The sequence below is a fragment of the Cebus imitator genome, unplaced genomic scaffold, assembly GCF_001604975.1.
Source record: "Cebus imitator isolate Cc_AM_T3 unplaced genomic scaffold, Cebus_imitator-1.0 Scaffold303, whole genome shotgun sequence".
Classification (NCBI taxonomy): Eukaryota; Metazoa; Chordata; class Mammalia; order Primates; family Cebidae; genus Cebus; species Cebus imitator.
Genome location: NW_016107618.1, coordinates 419253 through 427807, shown reverse-complemented (window position 1 = coordinate 427807; position 8555 = coordinate 419253). Strand labels below are relative to the sequence as shown.

Sequence of the window (8555 nt, the reverse complement as noted above, 5' to 3'; positions counted from 1 at the left end):
GCTAATGTTTTGTATTTTTAGTAGAGATGGGGTTTCACCATGTTGACCAGGATGATCTCGATCTCTTGACCTCGTGATCCACCCGCCTCGGCCTCCCAAAGTGCTGGGATTACAGGCTTGAGCCGCCACGCCGGGCCCCTGAAATGTCTTTAAAAATGATTCTTTTGCGTCAAGAGTGTGGGTTAAAAATACTTGTGCAGAGTAACCACAGTTCAGTTTTCAATAGTAGTAGATGGACAATACTGTGTTTTCAGAAAAGCAAGACTAAAGCTTAAAAGGGAACTGAATTTAATGTTCCATTTTTTAGGTGTGTTAAAGCCTTGCAGCACTGGGTCATTATTGGAGCTCAGACTAGTTATTTGATAATAGAATTGCCATCCAAACTACTGCTTTCAAGCACTGGTTAAAGGACAGTTTCCAGAGAGGCAGGCATGGTGGTGTTCGGTGTGATTGGAGGACTGGAGAGATACTGTCCAGCTGGCCTCAACTGAAGGGATCACTCTCCTTAGTGTGCAGTCTTATATACTTTAATATTTCTGCTTCTGACAATGCAGTTGTGACAGAGCATTTTGATTCAAATATATCTTCTTTCTTCATAAAAGCATTTTTGGACACAAAAAGCTAAGTCATATAAAGGATCATGTACAAAGCACTATTCAGAATTTTCTCCCCCGAATATTTTTATTTTTACTTTTAATTTTATTTTTGTATTTTTTGAGGCAGGGTCTCGCTCTGTCACCCAGCCTGGTATGCAGTGGCACAATTTTAGTTTACTGCAACGTCCACCTCCTGGGTTTAAGCGATTCTCCTACCTCAGTGTCCTGAGTACCTGGGATTCCAGGTGCACACCACCATGCTGGCTAATTTTTGTATTTTTAGTAGAGACAGGGTTTCACCATGTTGGCCAGGCTGGTCTCAAACTCTAGACCTTAGGTGATCCTCCTGCCTTGGCCTCCCAAAATGTTGGGATTACAGGCGTGAGCCACCTCGCATGGCCTAATAAAAAAAAATTTTTTTTTTTTTTGAGACAGGGTCTTACTCTGTTGCCCAGGCTGGAGGGCTGGAGTGCAGTCGTGTGATCTTGGCTCACTGCAACCTTTGCTTCCTGGGTTCAAGCGATTCTTCCACCTTAGCCTTCTGGGTAGCTGGGACTACAGGCTCATGCCACCACACCTGGCTTAAACAGGTGTCCTTTAAATGTTATTTTGAGATGTTCCTTGGCTAGCAGTTGGTCCTTCTTAATCTTATTTTCTTATTTCTTACTTTATTCTCATTTATCACCATCTGACATTTACTTGTATATTTATCGGGTATTTTCCACAATTAAAATGTAAGTCTTGTGAAGATAAGGACTTCTGTTAATGGCTGTGTTCACATTGGTTAAAATGATGTCCCATAGTAGATGTTTAATTAAATATTTGTTATGTGAAGTGAGTGTGAGAATAGCGGTTACAAGGCAAGAGAGAAAGATTTTTGGATTGTGTGCGTGCATATATTTTTGGAGAGGGGAGTTAAGCCGGTCTTTGGCATTACAGAGTACATTATTACATGAAATAATTGTAGGATATTGGGCAGAGCCTGTATTATCTGGTAAGACTTTGAAGTGTAATTTATGAATGAGCCATAGTATTTGTTTACATACCCTTTCTCTCATCACAAAAGCATAATAGGAAAATTTTATTATTGTTTCTTTGGTTTTGGCATTGGAGGAGAAATGGTATCAGGATTAAATGAGTTTGTTGTGAGGAGTCTGCTGCTGAATTAGAATCATCAGGTAATACGGCTCAGTCATATGTCATTTCATAAAGCTTTACAACTGATTCTGAAACAAAGTCAGGGTTGATGACTGCTATATATGATATTAAGAACTCCACTTATAAAGTGTAAAATATAAAATGTTAGAAGAGCTGGGCGCAGGGTTGCATGCCAGCTACTCGGGAGGCTGAGGCAAGCAAGATTGATTGAGCCCAGGAGTTAAAGGCTGTAGTGTGTGATAATTGCGCCTGTGAATTGCAACTGCACTCCAGCCTGGGCACCATAGGGAGATTCTGTCTCTTTTAAAAAAAATTAGAAGGTAAATAATTGTAATGTAGAGTTGTTTTGTGTTTATCAGAAAATTTAAAAATCAAGTTTAATTCTTGGTATGCTGGGAAGCTGATGTGGAAGAGAGAGCAAGTCATTTAACAGTGAGCTTAGCTAGCAATCAGCATTCGTATCTAAATACAACTTTGCTCTCTATTTACAGGCAATATCCTGTTGAGACAAACTTAAGATTCTTAGTGAAAAATGGTTTTGAAAAGAATGTCAGTTGCCAATTCTGATAGTAAGAAGGGTTAGTGGAGAGACTTAAATTCAGTGATAGTTCTCAGTGTAAATATTAGGATGTGGAGGAAATTTTATGCTGTGGTTGTATTCTTGACTTTTGGAAATTTCCCTGAAATGTCAGCTGTAGGCTTAAAATCTAAGCTGTTTTACGATACATGCTGTACAAACTTGTATTAAAGTTGTAACTTTAAGAACACTAGTCCAACTTGTTGCATGGATTTTTTTCCTTCTAGGTAAGGTAGGAAATTAGATTGTTCATGACTTAATATGGCATTAAAATAATCCCTTACACTTTTAATTTAGTTAAAGCAATCTTTTCTTTCCTTGTTATTTAGAAGTAAAATAGCTTGTAATCCCATTGCTTTGGGAGGCCAATGTGGAAGAACTCTTGAAGCCAGGAGTTCAAGACTGTTCTGGGCAACATACCAAGGATCTGTCTCTGTAAAATATAAAAAAGTTAGCTGGGTGTGTGGTGGTGGTGCAAACCTGTAGTTCCAGCTACTTGGGAGGCTGAGGTGGAGGACCTCTTGAGCCTAGGAGTTCAAGGCTGCAATGAGCTATGATCATGCCACTATACTCCAGCCTGTGTGACAGAATGAGACCTTGTCTGAAAAAAAAAAAAAGTAAAATAAAAATTGCAGGTTAAGAAATAAATGATGGAGAGGTAGATGTTTTTGTTATCTGATGGGCTCTACTACACTGCAGTTTTCTTTGGTTAGTATAATATGAACAAATCTTCAATTGAAATCATATGAAATTTCTACTAAAACCCCTTGGGGAAATAATATTATTTGAAGCCAGTAATATTTTTAATCTTAAAAAGTCCATTTGATTTTATAACAGAAGAGATTGTGTAAACATTCCTGAGTGGCATCTATAAGAGTTGTTTTATCTGATTACGTAAAACAAGAAGTGAAAGTTTGCTTTTAAAAATAATAGACCTGGGGGAAAAAAAGCCTAGCCTTGGTTGGTTGTCTGCTTTTACAGTTGCTTGCTGTTCCAATTCAAAAACTGTTTTTTCTCTCACACTAAAATGGCTTACACTTAAAATTGTACCCTCTATTTTTCAGAGAGAAGTAATTGGATAGTCCAAGATTACCTTTAATTATCAATGCTTGAGAACCACCTCAGAATTTTTAAGAAGGGGAACATGAAGCAAAACAGTATATATTTAGTATCTATTTTGAGCCAGATTTTATGCTAGACTTTTTACATGTTTGCTGATACAAACTTTGAGATATTCCCTTCAGGAGATTATAAGTATAGCCAATACTTAATGACTACATTGTTACAGTATGTTTCTAAATGCTATGCATGCAGGTAATTCTCTTGTTCCGAACATACAGGTTCCTAAAAGTCCCTGCACTTTGCAAAGTCATGCAATAAAAACCACAAGGCTTCTGGGAAAAATGAGGTTGGCCACAACATTCAAAAACATTATTAGTGGCAGATTGAAAACAAAGATAATAATAAAAATGGTAGTAGCGTTTTACATATGTTAAATGGTTAACAAATACATTAATACTATAATGTAAATATTGTACTTTACCTTGGAAAAGATAGTGCTTGCTTGCAGAAGTAGGTGTCTGAAGGATTGCAGTTTGTGAATTATTGTGAAATGGGGAAAGTAGGTTATCTGAAATCTGATGGAAAGTTGTAACATCATATGTGGATGGGTGTGGTTCATTGTGGCTCACAACATACAAGGTGAACTGAGGTAGTGGTAGATGTTTGAGGTGTGTGTCTAGGTGCTGCTGTCCATGCCTATGAGACTTGTTTTTTCTGGATGCTGTTTTCTGTGTTCATCTAGAGTTTCTAACAGATGAAATTCACAGAAGCAAACATGAAATTTAAAATACTCAAAATGCGTAAGTTGTTTTGGAGCCAATGTGTGTTTTGAAAGCAAGCATTATAACAGAATTTGACTATACGTGATTTAACTTAGAGTTGTAGAGATTATATAGCCTGTGTTTGAGTAGTTCTTAACTCTGGAGTATGGGTGTTTACTAAGAGCCCTGATCTTGCATCTGGCACCTCAGATAGTGCCACATTCTTTGGGGTCTCAGATTGTCACTACAACTAAATGAAAACCAAGAAGACTTAAGCATCTTCCAACTGCTTCTTTGTTAGGGAAGCTTTATTTTGTTTTGTTTTTGAGATGGAGTCTCCCTTTGTCGCCAGGCTGGAGTGCAGTGGCATAATCAGGCTCACTGAGACCTCTACCTCCCAGGTTTAAGCGATTATCCTGCCTCCGCCTCCCAAATAGCTGGGACTACAGGTGAGCACCAACATGCCCAGCTAATTTTTATATTTTTAGTAGAGATGGGGTTTCACCATGTTGGCCAGGATGATCTTGATCTCTTGACCACAGCCTCCCAAAGTGCTGGTATTACAAGCATGAGCCACCTCACCCGGTTTAGGGACGATTTCGATAGAGGCTAATTTATCCTAAAGATTTCTGTGGGGAGACTAAGTAACGTTTTAAAACCCAGGAAATAGGCCAGGCATGATGGCTCACACCTGTAATCTCTGTACTTTGGGAGGCAGAAGTGGTAGGGTCTTTTGAGCCCAGGAGTTTTAGGCCAGCCCGGGCAACATGGTGAAACCACATCTGTACAAAAATACAAAAATTAGGCAGGCGTAGTGGTGCGCACGTGTAATACCAGCTACTCGGGAGGCTGAGGTGGGGGATTGCTTGAGCCTGGGAGGTCCAGGCTTCAGAGAACAGTGTTCATGCCATTTCACTCCAGCCTGAGTGACAGAGTGAGACATCATTAAAAAAACAAAACTCAGTTGGCAAATCTGAGTAAAAGAGAAAAGGAATATTTCTCTAAACTCTACTTCACAGATTAGGTAGTGAGATATGTATATAAGTGCACAGCAAATGGTAAAGCACATGTATTATTAGTGCTTGCTCTTTCGTAGATGTAGTCTATTTTAAACTAGCTTTTCCACTGAATGATCTCATCTTTGAATTATGTTATACTTATTCTGGGTCTTGTATTCTGTTTGATGTTTTTATTTGCTTAATTTTTTTTTACTTAAGAGAGTATATTTTTGTTAGTTACCTTTATATTATACCTTTAAAAAATCCTCTTAGTCTTTTAAAAAAATATTTAGGTTTCTTCTGTTTGGTTTATCAGCTTTAAATTAGAGCCATTTAGTTTCTTTTTCTTATGTGTGAGCTCGTATTCCAGGTTTTTTTTTTTTTCTGTCTCTTTTCCTGTGATTTTTTTGAAGTAATATTTACTTTGTGAGAGTATGCCATTTTACATACTATTCTTCCTCATCAATACCTTTGTTTTAAATTTAGTACTACAATATCATTAGATTTTTTTTTTTTTTTTAGTCCAGATTGAGTTTAATTTTTTTTTTTTTTTCTTTTGAGACAGTCTCACTCTGTCACCCAGGCTGTGGAGTGCAATGGTGCAACCTCAGCTCACTGCAACCTCCACCTCCTGGGTTCAAGCGATTCTCCTGCCTCAACCTCCTGAATAGTTATAACTACAGGTGCCCGCTAACATGTCTGGCTAATTTTTTTTTTTTTTTGGTATTTTTAGGGGAGATGGGGTTTCACCATGTCGACCAGGCTTGTCTCGAACTCCTGACCTTGTGATCGGATCTTTTCTTGAAGTTCTCAATCACTTTTTGGTTGGATAAAGCTCATCATCTAGTAGCTTCCTCAGGGATGCTTGTGGAACAATTTCTTAAATTTTTACATGTTTAAATTGTTTCCTGTATCCTTGATATTTGAAGGACAGCTTGGCTAGATATAAAATATTTGATTCACATCTTCTTAAGTTTCTTGAAAATATTATCCTGCTTTTATCTTGCTTGTGTTGCTGATGTCAACCTGATTTCTTAGTGTATGACTTGGTTTTTAAACATCAAAGAAACTTTCTTGATTACAGCTTTGAGCATTGGTCGTTTTGTTCTGTTTCATTCTTCAGATCTTTGACAGTTGGATCTTATTTGCCTCTCTTCTTTTTTTTTTTTTTTTTTTTGAGAGGGAGTCTTGCTCTGTCTCCCAGGTTGGAGTGGTGTGGTGCAATCTCAGCTCACTACAACCTCCAGCTCCTAGTTTCAAGCGGTTCTCCTGCCTCAGTCTCCCAAGTAACTGGGATTACAAGCACGTGCCACCATGCTTGGTTAATTTTTGTATTTTTAGTAGAGACAGGGCTTCACCATGTTGGTCAGGCTGGTCTTGAACTCCAGACTTCAAGTGATCCGCCTGCCTTGGTCTCCCAAAGTTCTGGGATTACAGGTGTGAGCCACCACACCTGTCCTCTTTCTTCTATATGTATGACTTTTCTTTGATTCTTTTCACTTTTCTTTTTCATTTACATAAGAGTATTCTTGTTTTCTATCTCTTTAGGGCATATCTGTTCTCTCTAGGGCATCTTCTGTAATTTAGGTTCAGTTTGTTTGTATTTTGCAAGTTCCTGTTATTTGTCTACTCTGTTTAAAATTTTGAGTTTTTTATTTGAGGTGTTCTTTTATGTCTGCATTTGTTAATTAATTACTGCATTTGTGATGGAGTATTGTATTACATCTTTCCTCTATATGGCTAGGGTTTTTGGTGTATTTCCATTTGCCAAAGTTTTTTTTTTTTAAGATGGAGTCTTGCTCTGTCGCCCAGGCTGTAGTGCAGTGGCACGGTCTTGGCTCACTGCAACCTCTGCCTCCCTGGTTCAAGCGATTCTCCTGTCTCAGCCTCCCAAGTAGCTGAGACTACAGGTGCTCACCGCCACACCTGGCTAATTTTTGTATTTTTAGTGGAGATGGGGTTTCATCCTGTTGGCCAGGCTGTTCTCAAACTCTTGACTTTGTGATCCGCCCACCTCAGCCTCCCAAAGTGGTGGAATTACAGGCGTGAGCCACTGCACCTGGCCGTGCCCAAGTTTTTTACTTTTTATTCCTTATAAGTAATTTGGTATGAATGCTGAGTCCTTTTTTCTGTTCAGGTTGTTTGTGTTGGATTTTACTGGACCAACAATATTGTTATCTTATTTTGTCTTATTTTGTGATTGGGTTGGGGTGACCTTCCCAGACTCTTAGTTAAAGAGCACTCTGATTTTTTGCCACTGTGAAATGTAGTTTTAAACATAAATTAACACCCTCCTCCCCCACCATAGTTCTATTTTGTTTTAGTAGGCCATTTATCCTCTGGTCACTTCCTTTTTTCCCTTTATCATCAACCCTCCAAATGACACCTCCTCCTCTCTCCCAGAAACTGTGCCTTGCTAAAACTGTCGCCTTTGATCTTACATACTTTCTAAGTGTATTCTTTTTGACTTCCCAGTAGCCATTGCTTTATCATGTCTCAGATGGACTGTCATTACTTTCTCTCAGATGGGTCCCTCTTCTGAGGGTAAATCCTAGGTCATATTACATGTAATTCAGTTACCACTAAGACTCTGCTGTGTTGCTCTTCTGGACGGTTCCCATTGAAGTTTCTGGTCTTGGATGTTTATGTTCTTAAAATGTGAATTAGAGTTTTTAGTTGTTTCATCTCCTTATAATGCTGTGGGGTTAGCCATGGATGATTTTATTTGCTGTCTTTCTTGGCGTGTATTTTTTTTTCTTTCTGCTATTGACGATGTGCATTTTGAGCCTGTATGGTTATTATGAGGATTTATGGAGTGTTTAGAAATTAGAGGATGGCCGTTAACCTCTAGGGACTTAATCCATGTTTTTTATGTGTTATACCTGAAAATATTTGTTTGCTTTAAAATAATTTGCAATTCATGTTTTATATAATTGGATAATTGATTATACTCCTGTTTCTGTGTCCCCATAACCACCCTATTGTTCTCTCTTCAGTCTCCCTTGGAAGTATTTGTCATGGAACTAATTATGAAGTTTTGTTTTATAGCTGTCAATCATGTGTATAATCCTTGTTTTGCAGATTTCTACTCATATTAAGCAGAAATTTGAAATGCCCCTTTAATGTTCTTTCTTCAAGTGACATAATTTCATGCTACAAAATAAATGAAATTAAAATCTGGCACATTTTATGATACATTAACAAGAGTATAGTATTCAGAAAGCAGATGGTGATTGTTACACTCAATTCTGCTTTCTGGTAAGACTATATCTGTGCCGGGCGTGGTGGCTCTCGCCTGTAATCCTAGCACTTTGGGAGGTCGAGGTGGGCGGATCACTAGAGGTCAGGAGTTCGAGACCAGCCTGGCCAACATGGTGAAACCTCATCTTAGTAAAAAATAAAT

The 8555-nt window shown here is 38.3% G+C and overlaps 1 protein-coding gene across 3 annotated transcripts in view; it reads left to right on the top strand.

Annotated features, from left to right (window-relative positions):
• Positions 1 to 8555, top strand: part of NAA15 (N-alpha-acetyltransferase 15, NatA auxiliary subunit) — a 98183-nt gene that overhangs the window by 8385 nt on the left and 81243 nt on the right. The window lies entirely within an intron of this gene.